Source organism: Dama dama, chromosome 6, assembly GCF_033118175.1.
Source record: "Dama dama isolate Ldn47 chromosome 6, ASM3311817v1, whole genome shotgun sequence".
NCBI classification, from domain to species: domain Eukaryota; kingdom Metazoa; phylum Chordata; class Mammalia; order Artiodactyla; family Cervidae; genus Dama; species Dama dama.
Genome location: NC_083686.1, coordinates 29,652,756 through 29,675,653, shown reverse-complemented (window position 1 = coordinate 29,675,653; position 22,898 = coordinate 29,652,756). Strand labels below are relative to the sequence as shown.

The 22,898-nt window shown below is 40.1% G+C and overlaps 1 protein-coding gene across 3 annotated transcripts in view; it reads left to right on the top strand.

Moving 5' to 3' along the window:
- SLC4A4 (solute carrier family 4 member 4) overlaps positions 1-22,898 on the top strand; it is a 355,228-nt gene that overhangs the window by 4,533 nt on the left and 327,797 nt on the right. The gene's annotated exons all lie outside the window — the stretch shown is intronic.

The following is a 22,898-nucleotide window of genomic DNA, read 5'->3' as shown; positions in this document are numbered from 1 at the left end:
GCAGACGATCTTCCTTACCCAGGGATCGAACTGGGGTTGCCTGGGTTGTTGTTTTTCCTGTTGCTCAGTCGCTCAGTTGTGTCTGGCTGTTTGTGACCCCATGGACTGCAGCACTCCAGGCTTCCCTGTCCTTTGCCATCTCCTGGAGCTTGCTCAGACTCATGTGCATTGAGTCAGTGATGCCATCCAACCATCTTGTCCTCTGTTGTCCCCTTCTCCTCCTGCTGGGTTATAGACTGATTCTTTACCAGACATTTGGGCCACCAGGAAAGCCCTAGAGCCCAGGAACATCTCCATCTTTTGGTAACTCCTGTATCTGGCATATTCGTCAGCAAAACAGCCTCTAAGCAGGCAAAACAGAGTTTAAAAAGAAAGATATACATTAAAGAGGATTCACTTTACTCATAGGAGAGCCCTCACATGAGTGGCTGTTCACACGCAGTGTGGCTGATTATAACATTTCTAGCCCTGTGGTAAGCAGCAAACTACAGATTGGAAGATAGAAATGGCCTGGTACTGGCAGCCGCATGGCTAACATTGAAAAGTGCCGAGAACAGCTTGGTAGTCAAGGAAGAGATCGACTAAGAGCTAAGAGACGGGAGAATGAAAAGAAGCTTGGTGGTTGCAGGCTCTTTCCACCATCCTGATAACATCACTTCATACATTTCCTTCTTCCTCCTCCCTTCCTCCTTTCTTTCTTTTCTCCTACTCTTCTTCCTGCCTGTTTAAATTTTTATGGAAATATAACGTGTATAGAAAAGTATGCTGGTGTTTAGTTGCTAAGTCGTGTCCAACACTTTGCAACCTGCCAGGCTCCTCTGTCCGAGGGATTCTCCAGGCAAGAATACTGGAGTGGGTTGCCATTTCTTTCTCCAGGGGATCTTCCCGACCTGGAGATTAAACCTGCGGCTATTGCATTGACAAGCGGATTCTTTACCACTGAGCTACCAGAGAAAAGTATGGTATAGAAAAGTATGCATGTCATTAAATGATAAGTGAACAGTTCATTGATTTACCTAAGTGAAAAGAGCCCTGGGCATCAGCACCAGAGGCCAAGACAGAGACCATTGTCAGCAGTTAGAAGCCCCACTCTCCTCCCCGCCAAGGGTAGCTTGCCTCCTGAAGTCCCTTCCCGGGCTGCAGGTTACTTTTACCTGTTATTGAACTTTCTACCAGAATACATGTTCTCTATCCTTTTGCCTCACTTCTTTTGCTCAGTGTTATGTGTGTGAGGTTCATTCTTGTTTTGCATTTCGCAACAATTTGTTTTTTCTCATTGTACGGTCCTGTTTCATTTGATGAGAAGGCCACATTTATTTATCCATTTCGCTCTTGATGGACATTTGAGTTGTTTTTTTTTTTTTTTTTTTTTCCAGTTTTTGGTTATTATGAAAAGCAGTGCTCTGAGCATTCTTACATGTGTCTTTTGGTATGGGTAGGAATTTGGGATGTGTGTGATGACTTGAATTGTTGAGCCAGTCTTAGTAGATAGTGATACCAGCATCTATTAAGAGTTTTGACTGCCCCATATCCTTAAAAACAGCTATTGTTATCTCTCTTTTTAATTTTAGCCATTCTAGTGGATATATAGTGGTATCACATTGTGGTTTTAATTTGCATTTCCTGGAGTACCTTTTGTACTTTTTAATATGTTTATTGGCTTTGTTTTTCTTCTGTGAAGTTCTAGTTCAAGGTTTTGGCTTAGGAGTTTCTGTCCAGTATATTATCCCAAGTAAAAAACATTTTGGGACTTGGGGAGTAAACTTACCTTATTTGTCTAGAAAGCTCAGCTAACCAGGCAGACTCATTTCACCAGGGTTTTTATATAATAAGTAAAATAAATGGGTGAAGAGATTAGAGCAGTTTTTTTTAAGTGAAAATGAGTTTATTCAAAGAGATACACTTTCCATAGGCAGCAGGTGGCCGTCTCAGAAGATGAGAGGGGCTCCAGAGCCTAGGGGGTATGGGGTTGTTGGTTTTTATGGGCTGAGTAATTTCATAGGCTAACAAGTGGGAGGAGAGTCCATCTATTTTGGGGAATGGGCAGGGATTTCCAGGAATTGGGTCACAGCCCACATTTTGGCCCTTTATGGACTGTATGGCCCCTGTGAGTGTGCCCTTTAGCATGTGCTAATGTATTAGATGAGCATATACTTAGCATGTTTACAGGGAAGTGGAATCTTGCAACATCTGGGCCTAGTTGGGTCTAACCAGTTTTTGTAGTATCTTGTTTGATTAGAAATATTTGAACATGTACACACCCTGGTCTGGATCTGTAAAACTTTTTCCTTGAAAGCTTTAACACAGTTCAAAACTGTATAAAATATATCCTTTGTGGTTACCATGAAACTAGAGCATCTTGTAATGTGGTCCTGCCCAGTGACTGATGGAAATGTGCATTTGGAAGGTATGAGTTGGAGACCCAGCTCTATTACTTATAAGTTACTTGATTTGGAGAATTTAGAAAAATCATCTAGATCTCTTATTTTTTCATTATTATTAAAGTGGCTGTAAAACCGAATTCATTAGTGCTATTATGGAAGACAATTGAGGTGTTATTTATAAAGCTTTCTTAAAAACTGTAAATGGCCAAAGATATTTTAGTTATTTTATTATTGTTGTCATGTTCTAAACATACCTTACTCTTGAATTGTGCCAACAGTGAGAACAGTTCCTGACACAGTAATAGATGCTTGTTTGCTGAATGAATGAACTACACACTTAAGCAGTCTTTTTGAGCTGTTAACTTTGCATGCTTCACACTGTGTTTTTACATTTTTTTTCTCTAGGACTTTTACTTTTTATTGTGAAAGCTGAGCAGGAAACAGGATTTATTAAACATCAGCTTGAAAAATTGAGTCTAATAGCCAGCAGCTTGAGATCACCCATTTCACTATATAGCTCATATCAAATTTATGCCTCCAAGTAACACACATAGGACCGGGAGAACCCTTGAAAATGATTAAAGTGCTCTTCACCCCATGGGTGAGCCCTCAGAGCTTACACACTGAATATTTTTTGCTTCTATAATTAGAATGCTGGCCAACAATTTTCAGATTTAAAATCTTGTAGTGGGTTTTCTAGTGCTGATACCCTGGTAACCATGCTTCATGATAAATTAAATATTTAAAGATGAACAATCTGATAACTGGAGCTTGTAGAGAGCCCTTTCAGCTTAGTATGGATAAGATCATTCTCAGATACCTTGATTATAATGTCAGAAGCAAACTTGCGGCATATACTTTATAAACTCTTGTGTAAAGCAGTGATTCCTAATCCTTTGAAAGGTCTGACTCTCAACTATTGGTTTGACTTTCTGACCCTCTTTTTTTCTTCATCTGGAAAGTTTAATGCCTATATTTATATTTAAATGAAATAGAACAAGAATTTGCATGATCTTTATTTTGGAGAATTACATGATAAACAATAGAAGGTATCCCTTTGCAACACCAGACTTGCAGCAGAAGGAACTTGGAATTTGATGTGTAAATCTAGTTAGATTTTCTTACCCAAAGGCTGAATTTTCTTTTTTCTCATATTTGAGTCTTTTCCTTTTCTTTTGAGAGCTGGTGGTGGTAGTGTTGGCTGGTTGGCTTTTGTCATTTGAGTAAAACTGTTTTGCGGTTCTGAGTACTGAGTATGTAACACATATTGCTTCAGAATAACATAAGTTAGTCTACATTTTTATGAGGACGTTTACATTTTAGGTAGCATCCCTCATATGTGCTTGACCCGAATGTGGCTGCTTTAGGGTGATTTACTGGAAAAATGGAATCATCTGGAATAACAAGACAGCTTTTGTTTTCTTGTTACAGACATAATGCTATGGAAAATTGAAATAAATACAAGGGGTAATTATGGTCTGCCTTGTTAAATTACTATTTTACAAATAGTGAATTTCAGAAAGCCTCATCTTCTGTTCTGGGTGATTTCATTCCTGTAAGAAGTTAAAGTGGGTCTTTTAAAAACAAAAAGCACCCAGGCATGTCTGGTTATTGCTGTGTTAAATGCTGGATGCAAGGCTCCTCTCTTTTGTGTCTACTCAGCCCCTGTGACTTTTAAAAGACATTGACGCTGTGGATTTAGGGAAGAGCAACTATTTAAAGAATAGGATCATGACAATGATAATATCTAAACTGATGTCCCAGGAGAGTGGAATGAGATTAGCTCTTCCATTTCTCTGGTTCTTCATCGTGGAAATCTGTTGTCTCTAATGGCCTCATGGGGAGATTCTTTCTTCTTTTTTTTTCAATTTTTTTGACATGTGCACACTGCTATACTTACTTATTTATTATATATTTAAAAAATTTATTTTTGGCGGTGCTGGGTCTTCGTTGCTGCATGGGGGCTTTCTCTAGTTGCGGAGAGCGGGGGCTACTCTCTACTTGCGGTGCCTGTGTTTCTCCTTGCGGTGGCTTCTCTTGCTACAGGGCACAGGCTCCGCAGTGGCAGCTTGCAAGCTCTAGGGTGCAGGGGGCTTCTGTAGTTGTAGCATTGGGGCTCATTAGTCGTGGCTCGCAGGCTCTGGAGTGTGCAGACTTAAGTAAGGGTGGCATGTGGGCCCAGCAGTGGTGGTGCTGGGGCTGAGTTGCTCTGCAGCATGTGGAATCTTCTAGGATCAGGGATCAAACCCGTGTTCCCTGCATTGGCAGGTGGGTTCTTATCCACTGTGCCACCAGGGAAGTCCCTGGAGGTTCTTAATGTCTTTAACACAAGGCAAGGCTTTGGTACTTTCTACCCCAGACTGACCATGAATGAAGTTCTGAAAGTGTTATTTGTGAAACATGTTAGTTCAGAGTGAGGACCGAGTGAGATCTTCAGCCGGGAAGTTGGATGGGACCTTGTATGGATGGCTGCCCTCCTAGGACCCTCCCCTTGAGCGTTGCATGTCGACTGCAGCTGCAGCGAGAGCTCACACCCGGAGCTGCTGCAGAAATGCCTTCACTCCTTTGACCTCTAGACATGTGTCCTTAGGAATGTGAGATGAGCACTCCTGATGTTCACAGAGACTAGGGCTTCGTGGCTGGAGATGGCTAGCGTACTGATTACAATCGCCTTTAGAAAATTGCTGAGTGTTAACAGGTTGAGAAGAAACACGCAGCTCACACATTTGCAGTTTTACAAGTTGAACTGCTTTGCCAGGGAAAAGAGAGAAGGCGGATAAGAAGTGTCTCAAAAGATTTAGATAAATGAGACCAGATAATTTCCCTCGAAAAATACCTTAAGATATGAGACTAAAACATCCATCCAGAAACATCAGAAGAAAATATTATTCAAGTACTCACATTTTTTTTTGCCAAAATATTCAGCAGTGAATTGTACACTAATTGATCCCTTTATTGCCTACTGCTCTGCACTGCCTTTGCTTTCATCTGTATTCTTGTTGTCTTTGTACACTTTCTGTCTCCTCACTGTGAGAACTGTGTCAGAGTCACTTTCGTGGTCCTCACAGTGGATAGCATATTTTGTAGTGAAAATACTTACTTAGTGGAATGATAATTAGTCACCTAAAAAAATCTGGACAGACCAGTCAGAGATGCCCAATCATTACACTCAAATTTAATCTAAAGTCTATTTCTTCTAGAGAAATTCCTCCACTGTAGTATCAATAGGTTTGATCATTGCTATTTGGTCTTTCAAATATTTCTTGTGAAATGTGTTGTCATGAGGTTTGGAATCCAGTAACTTTGGGGATAAAACTTTTGTTATTAGAGTTTGTGATGTTTTATAGTTCCTTGGAAAAATTACCTAACCTTTTTATTTAGATAGGACTCTATTTTATCTGTTCTCTGAATTGGATGCAGTTTTATGCACTAATTTCTTGAAATTAAAAATGAATTGTTAGCACTTAAGAAAACCTTTTTGTCTTGTAATAATTGTAGGCTCAGAGGAAATTAGAAAAATATAGTCCAGCTTTTACTTAGCTTTCATCCAGCTTACCCCAATGAGCACTGTTTTTAAGATTTCTAAAGAGGCATTTGCCTAAAAAAAGTTTATAAGGAATTGTAATTTTTATGCCTTCTCTGAAGAAAATATATAGAAATTATTGTTAAAAAACACACACAAAAAAAACCATGGTGAAATGAAGCACATCTAGTACTTTTGGGGTCAGTTCAGTCACTGAGTCACGTCTGACTCTTTGCAACCCCATGGACTGCAGCACACCAGGCTTCCCTGTCCATCACCAACTCCCGGAGCCTGCTCAAACTCATGTCCATCAAGTTGGTGATGCCACCCAACCATCTCATTCTCTGTCGTCCCCTTCTCCTCCTGCCTTCAGTCTTTCCCAGTGTCAGGGTCTTTTCCAATGAGTCAGTTCTTCACATCAGGTGGCCAAAGTATTGGAGTTTCAGCTTCAGTATCAGTCCTTCCAATGAATATTCAGGACTGATCTCCTTTAGGATGGACTGGTTGGATCTCCTTGCAGTCCAAAGGACTCTCAAGAGTCTTCTCCAACACCACAGTTCAAAAGTGTAAGTTCTTTGGCACCCAGTTACTTTCTGAGTTATCATTTGACAAACCTGAATAGGTGCCTCCTGTGGTAGACGATGGGGGAGTCATTCACTCACTTAGGTATTCATGTCTGTGAATTTGGTGTTTGCCTCACTCAAATCATTCTTTTATAATATATTGAACTAGGAGTTTTAAATCCAGATGTTGTTCTCGTAAAATCTTTGGAAGATGTGACACAAATAAAAGTGAGGGAAAGTAAAACTTCTTTATGGTACAGCTCTTAGGGCATTGTGATATTACTGGGCTTTATATAAAGGTAAGAGAATATCATTACTATATATATATCTGTGCATTATTCGATGTATATTATTTGCCTTATAGTATGTGTGCCTTATGATAGGAGCTAATGCACAATATATTGAGACATTAGAGAACAGATGTTTTATTTTTATTTGTTTATTTATTTGACTGTGTCGGGTCTTAGTTGCGCCATTGGGATCTTTTGTTGTGACTCACAGTCTCTTTAGTTGAGGCACTTGAATTTAGTTGCTCTGTGCCATGTGGGAACTTAATTCCCCCACCAGGGATCGAGCCTGTGTCCCTTGCATGGCAAGGCAGATTCTTAATCACTGGGCCACTGGAGAAGCCCCAGATGTTTTACTTATTATGTGTAAATGATATTTCCAGTGAAATCTCAAGAATTTCACTGTTCTTTGGTGTATTGATAAATATTGCATTTGAGCACATATTTGAGTTCAGTTATCACCTCCTAGGACTTCCCTGGTGGCTCAGACGGTAAAGAATCTGCCTCCAATGCTGGAGGCTTAGATTTGATCCCTGGGTCGGGAAGATTCCCTGGAGAAGAGAATGGCTGGCCACTCTGGTATTCTTGCCTGGACAACTCCATGGACAGAGAAGCCACATGGGCTGCAGTTCATGGGATCACAAAGAGTTGGACATGACTGAGTGACTAATACACACACACATCACCTCCTAATAGGGAGCTTTTCATGCTGAATGTCTATGTTCATCCTTATATCTGAACCATGTGAATTTTTCCTACATGGCTCCCTTGAAGGTTTGTTCTTGCACCTCAAGACAGACATACCTGGGAAAGGTCTAGAGAAATGCACTGCATATCATGAGGGTAGGGGGGTGTCTTTAAATCGATGTGAATGCTGTAGTCTTAAACAGTGAAGTCTCAAAGGAGACCTCACCTCATCTGAGTCCAAGTCTAAGGAAAGTCGTGAATTCTCTGCCACAAATCAAGAACAGCAGTGCTAGGAGGACCACATACAACTGACAGACATAGGTTTAACATAAAAGAAGAGTTTAAATTTATGTAGTAGGTATTTCTGTGAGCAACATTTTACCCCAGGAGGAGAAACTGGCTTCTCAGGAGGCCCAGAATAAATCTTTAGGTAGATCAAGTATTTGTACAATTTAAAAGAAAAGATGGATATGTTTGATCTGTAGATCTCTTTGGACAGTCTTCTGTCTTGACTCAGAGCTCTGTCACAAGACTTTGTTTGAGTCACCTTTCATTCTGTAGAGTGATTTCTTGCTCTTTGATGTCGCTGTCAGATGTCACGGAAGGGTGGTCTGGGGGATTGTGGGTCTGGCTTCACATGACATTTCCTATAAAGTTAACCTACTTCATCTGGTCTTATCTTAGCTCTTAACCTTGACCGGAAGGTACTAGTCTAAGTGCATTGTTTTACTTGAGGCTATAAAATGATCACATCATTTAACACTCCCTGTAAAATTTCTCTAAATCAAGTCCACACCTTGCTGCTGAGAAAATCAAATTGGGTGTTTCTGAATAATTAAAACCAACACTTTTGGTTCAGGGTTCGTTTGGGATAATTCCATTACTCTAAAAGAGTTTGCTTTCCCAACTAAGTGAAATTTATTTTGTAGATTTAAAAATAAGTGAGTTGGATACCCTAGATGTCATATTATGTCCACAGATTAAATAACTTGGAAAGTCCAGTGCCATGTATTCCTGTTTGACCCACAGCTCTTAGCTTCTGTGATAGAAGGACTCTAGTATAAGGATTTGAATAATACGGTGTCCTTTATATAAAAACCTAAGTGGCAGAAAAAACCAGGCTAGAGTAGGTGGCCCAGGCTTTAAGCAAGTGGCTGCCTGAATCAGGAGCTGGTGGTATAACTTCTCAGTCTTACTTAGACAGTGAAGGATTCAGTTCTAAGGTGGGTATCCAGGGATATGGGATCTAACAGGGCCCTGATGACTAGGGGAGCGGTGATGGCAGGGTGTGAATGCCTGAAGATTGGGCAGTAGGTACCATGGGTCCCAGTCTGTGGAATCAAGGGAGGGGAAGTCATATTTTGGGAAGCCCATCTCTGGGAAATAAAGCTCTTTCTGCTTAAACTGCAGGAGTGATCTATTTATCTACTGTCATTACAGTATGAAGTATTCACTTTAATTGAATTTTCTGATAACTGAAGCTTACCTAATTAAGCGTCCAGTAAAAATTGTCTTAAAATATGTTTCTGATGTATATCATCCTAAAATGAATTGCACACACTTATCTCCTTTCTTAGCAATCTATTGAAAATAATTTCCCATTCTGTTAATTTCTCAGGGTCTTTATACAGTTCTGCGGTGCTCTTTGGGCTGAAGGTGTGTGGAGCTATTGCTCCTGCCCCACCTGTTCTAATATTGCTCTGCTTTAGACGTTCTTTTGCTTATCTTTTATGTTTGTAAAGAGATGTCTGAGCTATGTCTAAACAAGGATTAAGGGTTTTGCTATTTGCTTTCATGGTGGGCAGTGACCCTCAAAGTGTGTACTCTCGTGAATTGAGCATGTTTGAGCCCGTTGAACAGTATTTTTGTTGTTGTTGTTGTTTTGGTTTGGTTTCTTCGGCGGTGCCACATGGCGTGTGGAATCTTAGTTCCCCACCCGGAGATGGAACCCACACCACAGCGTGCTCAACACTGGACCGCAAGCGAAGTCCAGAGGCTGCGATGAGAGAGGGGCTGGACGGGTACTGTGCCCTAACAACGAGGCCTTAGCTGTGTTGAGAGAGAGGCTGTAAGGCCGAGTGGAAGGACCCATTTCCATGAGGGAGTCTGAGAAGCGTGGGCCAGCGAGGGCTGCTTCAACCAGCTAGCAGAGTGGGGCTCTGGGGTGATGGAGCCTGAGGTGGTGGCTGTGTCTTCCTCACAGGTTCTGAGGATTAGGAGACCAGGAGAGAGGATTCTGGGCAGGTCTCGAGGCCTGTGGAAATACCCGTGGAGCGTGTTTTCTGAATCTGCCTTACCGTCAGGATTTCAGTGTACTGTTTATGGGCATGGACTCTGGAGCCAGAGTGCCTGGACTTGAGTCCTAGGACGGTTTTGGGTTGGTTCCTGGAAAGCAGGTTCTGATTGGGCGGGATGTTTATTGGGGCTTGTGCTGAGGTATATAATACCTGTGAGGGAGTGAAGGAAGTTGGATGGGGCAGGAGGAGGAGGTGAAGTCGATACGATGGCAGCCAAGGCCTCTGCTGACCCCCTTGGGAGCTCCGGAGCTGGGCAGACCCTTCAGAGTCGCCTTGTGTCAAGGTAAGGGAGCCAGGCCTTTCTGCCTCATGTCAGCCAGTCGTGAGATGGGGGCTGTCCTTGGAGAGGGCTGTGACCTTGGCTCAGGTGACTTTCTGGAGTAAGACTGAGCTGAGCATCATCAGTTACCCAGCATTCCCACTGGGGAAGCCCCTCCTTTGTGAGGAGGAGATCTGGGTGGAGCAGCCCGGACCCCAAGTCCGTAGTGCTCCAGCTCTTCATCTGATCTTCCCTCCTTTAATTCCGAGGCTCTTAAGTGAGTTAATAAATGTGAAATGCTTAGAAGGTTTTGTAGCACACGGTGAGAATGATTTATTAGTTATTATCATCATACATGACTTTATCAGCTTTACATTTCCCTTATAATATGGTTCTTTTAGTACAATACGAGTTTAAAAGATAATGCTCTCTTTATTAATTTTTTTCCTTGCAAGAGGAAAAAATCTGACAATATCCTTGTAAGAAAAATAATTTAACGTGGTATGTGTCTTAGTATTCACAGTTTTAATTTTTACCGGAAGAAAGGAGCAAAAGAGATAATCCCTGATGATGAAATTTGAAGGATTTGGACGTATGGTGAATGACATTTTTAGGTAGGTGTGTGTGTGAGTTTTAGCCTCTCTCAAAGTAACTTAGGTAAGGACCTTCCAAATATAGGGGACATGGACTCAGCTCTGCTGTTGTGTTGGGGAGTGGCTGGATAAGGCAGTTCATGGCCAGGTGATAGTGTCCATCTCAGAAGGTCACCAGGCTTCGCAGGTGGCTCAGTGGTAAGGAAATTGCCTGTAAATGCAAGAGACGTAAGCTCAGTCCCTGGGTTGGGAAGATTCCCTGGAGGAGGAAGTGGCAACCCACTCCAGTAGTCTTGCCTGGAGACTCCCATGGATAGAGGAGCCTGGTGGGCTACAGTCAGTGGGGTTGCAAAGAGTCAGACACGACTGAGTACACACACCCACATGCAGATCACCAGTCTTGCTCTTTGTCTTTCCTCTCACTCTGGTTCTAGATCCGAACATTACAACACAATCAGTAAATACAGCATTACCACTTAATTAAATTGCTTCATTTCTTAAGCCTTTTAGAATCGTTCTTTTCAACAGTCCAGTATTTAAATTCCATAAATATAGAGCGGATCACCTGGAGTGTTTTAGAAATTTTGGTTTTGATTCAAAATAATGTTCTCATGGAGGCTCAGTCCCTGCCAATTCATTTCTCAGTCACTTGGGAACATAGCTAATTCCTTTGGACAGTTTCTGTCGTCTTCATATTTGTATGGATGGAAAACACTGCACTTGAAGTTACTTACTTCCCCTCCACCCCAACACCCCCAGGCAATTATATTATAGTAAATTGTTTATTTTTAAGGAACTGTCCGGTTGCCCTGTTAACATTGAAACAGAGATAGCTAATCATGTCTGCCACAAAACACTTCTTTAAGACATAAAGTGTGCCCATTTCTTCTGGTTGCACTAATAGTCCACTGTTGGCATATCTTATTAAAGCTGGCAGAGCAGAGGAGGAAATACTGTGATGCTTCCTTTGAAGGAATTTTTTTTTAAGAAAGGCCTTCCTTGGATTCATTTTCTTCCCTAGTTTGCAATTGTTTGAAAGTATTCTCAGTTTCTTTAAAATAAATGACAATATTAGGAGTGAACAATGTAAAATCATTTGTCTGCCTTTTTATTACACAATGATTCATAGAAGTTGAAGATTATATGGAACACACAGTAAATATCAAGCTGAGTCAATAAGAAAATTTGTCTTTCGGTGTTACCTTGTTTGGGGGTTGAGCACTTTATTGTGGGTTCCACACAGAATTCCAGTTAGTTTTTTTCCTTGAGCCAGGAGCCTCACGGAGAACATCTCCTTCAGAAACCAGAAGGGCTTTTTTTTTCCTATTGAGGTTAGGAATGTTGAGTACATTTAAGATTTTACATCCATGCTTTTTTTTTTGTTTTCTTGGTGGGGGAGATCTTGGGGAAGGAAGAATATGGATAAAAGACTTAAGACTGATAGATGGGTAGAAGGTATTCATGTTTAAAGTGGTGAAAACTCATCTCGTGATAAGCCCTTTCTAAAACCAAAGATGACTTTTTAAAAACTGTGCATTTTGGGGATTAAAATGCGTAAACCCTCTTTTTAGAGAAATGTTGTTGAGCTCGATGTAATGGAAATAAGTCTCAGATCCAAGAAGATTATGTCAGTACAGCTTTTAATTCTCTAAAACATGAAATTATGACATTTGTGTGTATGATCTTTCACTGTGTAAGAGACAGGAAGTAAAAAAAATTAATATTCTGCACAAAATTGTTGCCAAAATGGACAGAGGTAAGAATGATTGTATATCTTGTATGTTGTATATTTAATCCCAGAGTGACCACAGTTACCACATGATGCCTTTGCAGAGTGTGGCCTGCTACTGTCTCATCGGATCGACACATATACACTATTGAAACTATGTATAAAATAGTTAACTCATGAGAACATACTGTATAGCAAGGGAACTCTGTTCAGTGTTCTGGGGTGACCTAAATGGGAAGGAAGTTCAAAAAAGAAGGGATATGTGTCTCTGTATATCTGATTCACTTTCTGTGCAGCAGAAGCTAACACAGCGTTGTAAAGCAATCATGTGTGTGTTAGTCACTCAGTCGTGTCCGACTCTTTGCAGCCCCACGGATTGTAGCCCGCCAGGCTCCGCTGTCCATGGAATTCTCCAGGAAAGAGTACTGGAGTGGATAGCCAGTCCCTTCTCCAGGGGATCTTCCCATCCCAGGGATCGAACCTGGGTCTCCTGCATTGCAGGCAGATTCTTTACCGTCTGAGCCACCAGGGAAGCCCGTGAAGCAACTATAATCCAATAAAAACTACTTGGAAAAAACTGCTTCATGATTCTTCCTTTTTTTTTTTTTTTAGCATGAACACAGGTGGGGTTTTTTAAAAATTTATTATTGTAATATAATTACTTTGCAATGTTGTGTTACAACAAAATGAATCAGCCATATGTATACATATATCCCGTTCATCTTGAGCCTTCCTCCCCGCCTCCCATCCACCCCTCAAGGTCATCACAGAACACTAAGCTAGGCTTCCTGTGCTATGCGGCAGCTTCCCACTGGCTATCTGTTTTATACCTGGGAGTGTATGTATGTCAATATTGCCCTCCCAATTTGTCCCACCCGCCCCTTCTCCCTCCCTGTTCCACCTGTCTGTTCTCTGCCTCCGTGTCTCTATTCCAGCCCTGCAAATAGGTTCATCGGTCTCATTTTTCTAGATTTCATGTATATGCATTAGTATGCGGTATTTATTCTTCTCTTTCTGACTTGCTTCGCTCTGTGTAACAGACTGTAGTCCATCCACATCACTATAAGTGATCCAGTTTTGTCTCTTTTTATGGGTGAGTAATATTCCATTGCATATGTGCTTCACATATTCCTTATCCATTCATCTGTCTGTGGACATTGAGATTGCTTCCATGTCCTGACTGTTGTAAAAATAGTGTGCAATGAACATTGGGGTACATGTGTCTTGAATTATGGCAGGTTGGCTTTTATGTAGGTTTTAGTTGTACTTTGGTAAAAATAATTCCTAAATTTTGGACCCCTGTTTTGAGTTTTAAAATGAATAGATTAAAACCAGAATATACTGTAAATAAGGAAAAATTCTTAACAAAACCTAATTTTTTTATTTAAACAGAATGATTTCTTGCCTTCACTAGAATATTAATCAAAGTTAGTCAATTCTTAATTGTTCATCTAAATTTGTATATGTGGTATAGTCATGAACATTAAATGTTTGCCTAAATGATCACTAATACAGTAGAAGTATGTTAAACTAAACTTTGATTACTCTCAAAGCTTTTACACATGAAATTTTTAGTAAATTAACTGTTCATTATGTTACTTAAATAAAAGGCAGAGAAGGAAGGATCCTTAATAAGCATCTCACTGTGAATTCCAGTGAAACCACATTATTAGAATTTATATATTTTAAGGACTAGTTTTTTACTCAGTGACACTGAAAGGTTGTCTGAAGGGAAAGGAAGGTTGCATGTGAGTGTCAGCTATTTGGTCTAATGTTCTAAATGAAATGAGAAAAAAAGAAAAAGAAAAAAATCATGGACTTAGACTAATGGTTCAGTTTCCAACAGTAAACCTGGTGAGTTCACTTTAAGTGCGGTTTGCTGCAAATTGATGGTGGTTTTTAGCACTTAGCTTCTTATCTCTAAAGCACTTTCCAAATGTTGAATAATTAATTACCACAATCTCTGTGTGGGGGTAAAATAGCAAGCATGTCTTTCTGTTTACCAGGAAACCATTATGGCAGAGTCCGTAAATGTTGATTTTTATTTTTAGAGGTTTCTGTGCTTTCCAAGGTGACCAGCTTTTAAAATGCTGTCCTGATTTTCAATCACAGGGTCATGGGAGAAGTAAGCAAGGATATTGAGTACTTGAAAACTTTTTCTTCTCACTGTTCCTGTTGTTTTCATTTCAGTTCTACCTGCTCATCATTTTGGAATACATTTTTTTTTAATGGAATAATAAGTTTAGTCTCTGAAATTAATATAGTCTCAATCTCACCTGGTAAATTCAGAATTTGGGAAGCCTGGTGGAACGATGGCAGTAAATCTAAGTGGCAAAAAAGTCACATTTGGAAGACCTCTTTTTTAGCATTGAATCAAATTGTGTCTTTTAAAAATTTTATTTATTTTTGGCTCTGATGTGTGGCATGTGGGATCTTAGTTCCTCAACCAGGGTTCGAACCCGTTCCCGCTGCAGTGGAAGTGCAGAGTCTCAACCACTGGACCTCCAGGGGAGTCCCCAAAAATGGTTTTAATAAATTAATGAATCTCTCAAACACTTTGTTTTTGTAACTTAAACTGAACCTTGGAGTCTGAGGAATAATGAGTATATCAGTGTATGTTTTAGTAGTATTTTATAGACAATTGAGCTGTGTGATATATAGAGAGGACAAACTTTTAAGAAACTAGAGAACAAGAAAGAGGATAAGAGGCTAATTTAGTGTAGAATAAAATGTGTAATTGAACACTGCTTTTAAAAAATCCGAAGGGAATTTAAGACAGCTGTCTTAAGTGAAGGTGCAGGATGGCAAGAGCCTTGAGGAGGTGGGTGGCTGAGCAGTGCTGGTGAGGTGGCTTCCGGTGGCGACCTCAGTCTACCAGATGGAAACGCCTGCATTAGCCAGGCTAATTCCTGGCTTGTTCATGTTGCCAGCGTCAGAGTGTCTACTGATTAGCTCTCTGGAGAGATGCAGTGCGAAGTCCCTGTGGCAGAGGCAGGAGGCTCTCCATCCCTCAGCTTCTCAGCCTTCCAAACAGAAAAGAGCCAGAGCCTTCCTTTAAGAGGAGTTAACTAAACCGTTTCTGTTTTGAGAAACTGACCAGATAACGAAGAGAATGCGGTGGTGACTGTTTCTGATGAGTGCTGAGTTTCTTTGCATTGGATGCACACCTTTAAAGGCAGTGCAGAGTTCACTTCTTCATGTCGTTTTCAAGGAGGTGAAGTCCTGGAACTCTTAGAGGTGTCTGCTCACACTTGTCTGCTGAATGCAGAGATAGGTTCTTTATTTTGAGATCTGGAGGCCACAGCTGGGCTTTAGGTGGGGGCTCATGATCACCCCAGACATTATATATAGAATTTATATATGCATATGCTTTTGGAAGAGTGCATCCAGAGCATTCATGTTGCTAAAGTGGTGACATAATACAAAATATTTAATATTTAATAAGGACTAGTATCCCTTAACAGTGTTTACTTATTAATCCCCTACAAATAACAAAACATTATAGTTTTCAGGTTTATCTACTGCCCCCCAAATCTGGGTGGAAGGGAAATGAGACACTATCAGCTGTAAGGTTTCACCTCTAAAATCCAGTCTTTTTTTGGTATCAGAAACATCAGAAAGTGCAATGATGCAGTTAAAACCGCTGAACACGGTTGTTTAATTAGAGCACATTAAATTTGGAAAGGTAGTGATCGAGTCCAGCTTATCTACAATCAGTCATGGAGCTTTCTTCCTATCAGAGCTGAAGAAGGTGTGCCCATAAGAATAAGGCAACTTTGATTATATTTTTGTGGTTTAGGTTACTTTCAGATGTGAGGTGCTTTGATAGCATTTTTGTGGGAAACTGCTCACTGAATATGTGGTACATATGGGCAATAGGGAATTCTTTGCCCATGGGGTTCTTTTTATAAGCAATGGAGTTATTTTCCTGAATGTTTATAGGTTAATTTTTATAAATGAAATCATGTTTATGGGAAATTTTACAAATAAGATCTTGATTACAGCTCCTTAGGGGAATCTTGATATTTCAAGGAACGATGCAAGTACAAGAGAATTGGTAAATACTAGTGCAAAATAATGCCAGAAAATTAGGGATCTTTACTTAAGTTCATAGTTGGCCTTTGAGGGAACAGAGGTTCAATAACCTCATGAAAATAGAGCACCATTTAAGTTATATACTCATATATCCACTTTATTTTGATATATTGACTACAGCTTTCATCAGATTTTCAAAAGGTCTGTGGTTCCAAAAGCATTGTTAACTTATATAATGTCAGAGTCTTATATATGCTTATCTAGAAAGAAGCCTTCTATATTGAAGATTTTGTTCAACCTCAGAAGTTTAAAGATGGGTCGTTGATAAAGAATAAAATGGTGCAACAGAATGGACCACAAACATGTTTAGGCCTGCTGTGGGTTGAATGTGTGTGTTCCTGTCTAAATTCATATGTTGTAATCTTAATTCTCAAAGGTTATAGTATTAGTAGATGTGGCCTTTGGGAGGTGGTTAGGTCATAGGGATGGAGCCCGTGTGAATGGGATTTGTGCTTTTGTAAGAGATTCCCAGAGCTCAGTAGCCCCTTCTGCCATGAGAATGTACAGTGAGAAGTCTGGAAGAGGGTGACACCTGACTGCTAGTGGCCTGACCTCAGACTTCTGGTCTCCAAAACTGCAAATAGTACATTTCAGTTGTCTGTAAGCTTCTCCTCCATGATAATGTGTTACTGCAGCCTGAAGGGACTAAGACAAAGGCTGAAAGTTCTGGAGATTTATTACACAACAATGTAAATGTATTTAACACTACTGAACTGTGCACTTAAAAATGGCTAAGATGGAAATTTTTATGCAATTAAAAAAAATAATTTAAGGCCGAATACAGTGTTTGATAAATATGTATTAGATTTGACAAAGACCCAAGAAGATAAGAAAGGTCAAACCAGTACCCTGCAATTAACTGAGGGCCTGGGATTGAATATGTGAGTTAAAATCTATGGATAATCCATGAATCTCATTATGATCAGTAGTTGGAAGCATTTCACCCATGAAATGCACATTCATTTTCATTATGTATATCAGAAAGGGATAGGGTGGTTTCTCAGTCTATTGATCAGTTTGGATTTTGTTTCCTCTATCATGGTTATCTCTTGGAGGCAAATCTTGAAGTCCTTAAGTATTCAGTCTCTGGCATCAGACTTTGGTCATTTTGCTTTGGACAAGTCATTTAGCTTCCTTGAGCCCCTCTTCTGGAAAATAAGCATTGCAAGGGTACTGATCTCATAGAGCAGTTGTGGGAAATCATATGCTCTTGTATATATTGACAGTAGGGCCTGTCTCACAGTAAGGACTTAATAATTGCCAGTTTATTACTACTTTTGGAGTGATGGCTGCCAATAAGATAGATAAGATACAGCAGGCTGAAAGGACAGTGAGAAGAAATGAGGTGTTGGCCATGTTCCAAATGCTATAATCGTCCCTTGAATAAATGGGAGTTGATGCTTTATGTTATTGACGCTAGTGTGAAGGCACTTGGAGAGTTTTGATTTAATATGTCTAGACACATGGGCCTTCCAAATCGAATACTTCTAAGCTTCTTAATTCAGAATTATAGAAATTAAAACGAATCTATAACCATGTGTAAGGATAAATTTATAGGATATGCTCCCAAAACCTTAAAGGAAACTGTGCTTATAGGTATGTATCACTGTCGATTTTAAATCTTAATATGATTTCCCAATATTTCATACACACATACAAACTAAACGAAGGCCACAGACTGTGAAATGCATTTTCAGATGTTGAGATCAGACTATTCAGTGAATAAACTTAGTTTTCGTCTTTCTGCAGTGGTAAAGGAAGATCTGGAAGTGGGAAAGTGATGCAGAGTTTGCTTCTTCAGATTCTCCTTTATGGATCACTTCACGGTCTTCTAAACATCTTTGAATTTTTAAGAACCTCATGAAAGCCTTTTCCTCTTTATGTAGAAAAATTAGTGCTTGGATTCTGTTTTTTCCTCTTTCATTTACATTTGGGTTTAAGAAGTTTTTGGAAGGCTTCCTTCCTTGGGGAAATTAAAATAATTTGATATATCAAGGTTACTATTACAGATATCTTCTTACTATTGGCTAATTGCATCTCTAGAATTAAAAAAAAAGATTATTGGAAATAAAATCTGACATTACACAGTTTATCACATTACATTAAAAGGGTTGTATTGTAGTGTGTGGAAGCACACTTGGTTCCTTTTTTTTTGGTACTAAAATCTTATAATCTCATTTAATGATTTATCAATTATAGTTTTCCTTCCTGTTGTGGTATTAATATTTGCTTTCATTTATTATCATCTGGACTCTTCCATTTGAAGTCACCTTCCTGTTTACGCCTGTGAGAGCAAGCTAACCTCATTAATTTGGGTTCTAGTATGTCTGGATCAGTTTTTCAGGTCATTTGTACCATCTCTTGAGGATTGCAGATGGTACTCAGAAAACCCTCACTTGGCTCTAGGGTAACTTTCTTGTCATAACCAAAAAACACTTGACTTGAGATGAATATCTCTCAGCTTTTTTCCTCCAGTTTGCAGACTTGATATTGCTAGTAAGCAAGGGCAGAGTTATCTTCTTTTTTTTGACTGGTGAATAGTCATTATTTGGTTTCAGAAGAAATCATGACATTTATGTAGTTACTGTCTAAAGAATGAATGACCTCAGTGTACTCAAAGTGACCATTGCAAGAAATGCTGAAGTGTTTTTGAGCTGAGTTTGTAGTCAATGTATTGTCCATGTTAAAATGACTATAATTTTTCAGGAAACATTTTCCTATGGTTTATTTCTCATAAAAAGAATATTATTTGTGATCTCTCTCTTTTTCTGCCTCTTTCCTTCCACTCATCATCCTCACCCCAAGTAGAAGCTTAGGGAGATAACCCAACTGAAGAGAAGGCTTTCTTCCTGCTACTGGGAATGCTATCTTTGTAGACAGAAAGGACGAAGAAATAGCTCTGTTAATCTTGAACAAGTGTATTTCTTGGTGTTTGAAGCTATGCAGAATTGTGTGTAATGAGTCTTTCTGTCTCAGTTGACTAGACTCTCTCCTCTGTGAAGGGACTGTATTTTATTTATTTGTTAATCAGTAAAACGATGTTTTCATAATAAATATTTATTTTTTATGTCACTGATCCTTGACTTGGACTGCTACAGAGTATGTCTTCAATAAAAAGTTAAGTGAGCTGAACTGTAGGTGTGTACAGTTGCAGTAACAAAGGCGAAAAGTGAAAAAGAAAGTGTCGGATAATCAGAGTTCCAAAGAGTCGTCTAAAAAGTCTGGAGAGACTTCCAAATAAATATACGACAAAGCAAAGTCACATTCAGAATGTTTTTCTTTGTAATTTATCTTGGGAACGTTTATTCATTTGCAGATCCGTGTGGTTTTTAGATTGCTTTCAAATAATATCTTTGTATGCCAGAGTGACTGCATCATCCCCCTTTACCACAAAAGCACCTTCATAAAACAGTTTATCTTTTCATAATCACCTTCCATCTTTTCCCTTGCTTGTGCCTACAGATTTTGGGCTTTGGCTGGTGATTTAAAAAGGATTTATAATTTATTAGCTTTTTAACAAGATAAAGGCATAGTGATACTCCTGTGTTTTTATACCAGGGTGAATTTAGATCTGTCATTACTGTTTCATTTAAAATGCAAAAGTTTTTACAGACTGCCTCTGAAACACCAAACAATTTGCAAGATTAAAACATCAAAATGGTGAATGATTGTTTACACCATTCCCTAGGTACTTTTATCAGGGAGATAGAAAGACAGTTTCTATTCAAATTTCTTTTATATTTCTGTCTGAATTATTAACAGTTTACTGGCATTAATGTCACTGCATTTGGAGGTTTGTGTAACCCAACTTCGTGATAAATGTGGGCATGAACCTGGAGAGTTGGGCCCCTGCCCCCATCAGGCAGACGGGCCTTTCCAAATCTCTCTTGCTAAGAGGGTGGAACATTTGGCAATCTAAACCTGCATAGGTTGGGAGTAAACACACATTGGTGATACTATCTCTCGATTTTTTTAAAAAAATTTTTATTTATTTTAATTGGAGGCTAATTGCTTTACAATATTGTAGTGGTTTTGCCATACATTGACATGAATCAGCCATGGGTGTACATGTTCCCCATCCTGGGCTCCCCTCCCACCCCCCTCCCCATCCCACACTGTGTGTGTGAAGAGCTCAGTGTTTTGTGGATCTTTTCAGAACACACATAGCATCATCAGGCCTCAGGCTGTGTGGAAAGTGAGCCTTGTCTCTTGAAGCTGAGGAAACAGATGCAGACAGCAGGAGACTTGTTTGGAGTTACCCAAGTCAGGGGTTGTAAGACTTAACAGTCAGCTTCATGGACGTGATGACTGCAGTGCCCTGTCACTAAGGAAGTCAGCCAACCTCCAGGATGTCTCATGGGTCATTTACAGAGACAACTTAGATGCCATCCAAGGAAAGTAAAGTGATGGGACCAGATGCCATGATCTTAGTTTTCTGAATGTTGAGTTTTAAGCCAGCGTTAATCTTCCAACCTTTGCTTGTCCAAGTGTGTCTGCCCTTAGAGAGTCTGTCTTCCATCTGAAATAATGAATTCAAGCCTCATTCCAAAATTGCCTAATTCCCACCTGAAATTTTGAGATTCATGTTTCTATTCTTCTTTGATTTGGAATACTTTGGTACTTTCTTAGTATTCTATGCCCTGGATTTGGTTTCTTGGTTAGGTTCAGGGTTAGTTTTAATATAGTCTTCCTACTGTGTCTAATCCTCAGGAGAAGGAATGGATGTAGGCAACATTGTGTCTGGCTGGGAAAGCAGCAAGTCAGAGGCCCAGTGCTCTGAGGCTGGGTGGAAGGCGGGGTGGCCTTTGCTTAGAGCAGGTGGTGAAGAGCAGTGCTGACCTGCTCTGGTCCAAGGGTCTCACCAGAAATGAGAGAAGAGCCAGGAAGTCACTAAGGCCAGAATTGGGCTCCCCAGGGCAGAGTTACATTGGGATCAGAGACCTGTGGAATGTGAAAGTGAGAGGCAGAGGTTGAGACTAGGTGAATGAGGAAGTGTTGGCCTATATTCCAAACTGGTAATGATGTTGCCTGTGTGTGTGTGTACGTGTATGCGTGCACTTGTGAATAGGGTGCCAGGTGCAATTTTGGGTAGGCCAGGTCACATTATAGAAACTGGGATGAAATAGATACCAGAGAGCCAAGCAGAGTGATTTCCATGAGGCCCAAACTCCTCCAATGCTGGGGAAAGTTTTCTAATGAAATTGGAGTGTGAGATGTGATGATATCTCAGACTTTGGGATCATTCTACATGCATTGTTGCTAACTGGCACGTAATTTGTACCTTCTTTTATTCTCTAGCAGTAATCCTGAAATTTTGCGTCATAAAAGATTGGCCTGTGAATGCAGTTCTTGACATGTTAGAAGGAGTCAGTGAAGCAGGAGTAAGAGGGTTTCTGTTCTTTGAGGTTTGCGGATGCAGGCGAGCGCTGATGCCCGGCTGGTGGGCTTGAAGTCAGGGGCCACGTTTGCCACCACACAGGCTCATCGTTGAGTGCAGAGCTGAGTTTCCATCACACATCAATTGTTCTTTAAAACAGTCATTTCTGAGGCTGTCCTTACAGTGGGTATTGTTAGATACAGTGACAGATGAAAAGGTAAGAAGGAAACCTGCCTCTTCTCTGCTCCACTCAGGCTGCTGCTCCTCTGCGGTGTCGTCCTGATGCTTCACATAGCACTAACGCCTCCATGGCTGCTTTCTTTTTTAAACATTGAAATGTAGTTGATTTACTGTATTGTATTAGTTGCAGGTGTTCCCACAAAGTGATTCAGTTATACACCAAATATATGTATTTTCAGATTCTTTCCCATTACAGGTTACTACAAGATACTGAATATATTTGTGCTTTTATAGTAAATCCTTGTTTATCTACTTTATGTGTATTAGTATGTATCTGTTAATTGCATATAACTAATTTACTCTTGAGAGTCCCTTGGACTGCAGGGAGATTCAACCAGTCCATCCTGAAGGAGATCAGTCCTGGGTGTTCACTGGAAGGATTGATGCTGAAGCTGAAACTCCAATACTTTGGCCACCTGATGTGAAGAGTTGACTCATTGGAAAAGACCCTGATGCTGGGAGGGATTGGGGGCAGGAGGAGAAGGGGATGACAGAGGATGAGATGGCTGGATAGCATCACCGACTCGATGGACATGAGTTTGAGTAGACTCCGGGAGTTGGTGATGGACAGGGAGGCCTGGCGTGCTGCGATTCATGGGGTCGCAAAGAGTCAGACACGACTGAGCGACTGAACTGAACTGAATTATTCTCTCCCTCTCACCCGTTCCCCTTTGTTAATCATAAGTTTGTTTTCTGTGTCTGTGGCTCTATTTCTGTTCTGTGAATAAATTCATTTGTATTATTTTTTTAGATTCCATGTAGAAGTGACTGTCGTAAAATACGTGTCTTTTTCTGCCTGACTGACTTCACTTAGGTCTCAATCATTTGTTAATGTGGCTCCCAGATATGCCCCAGCACAGTTTG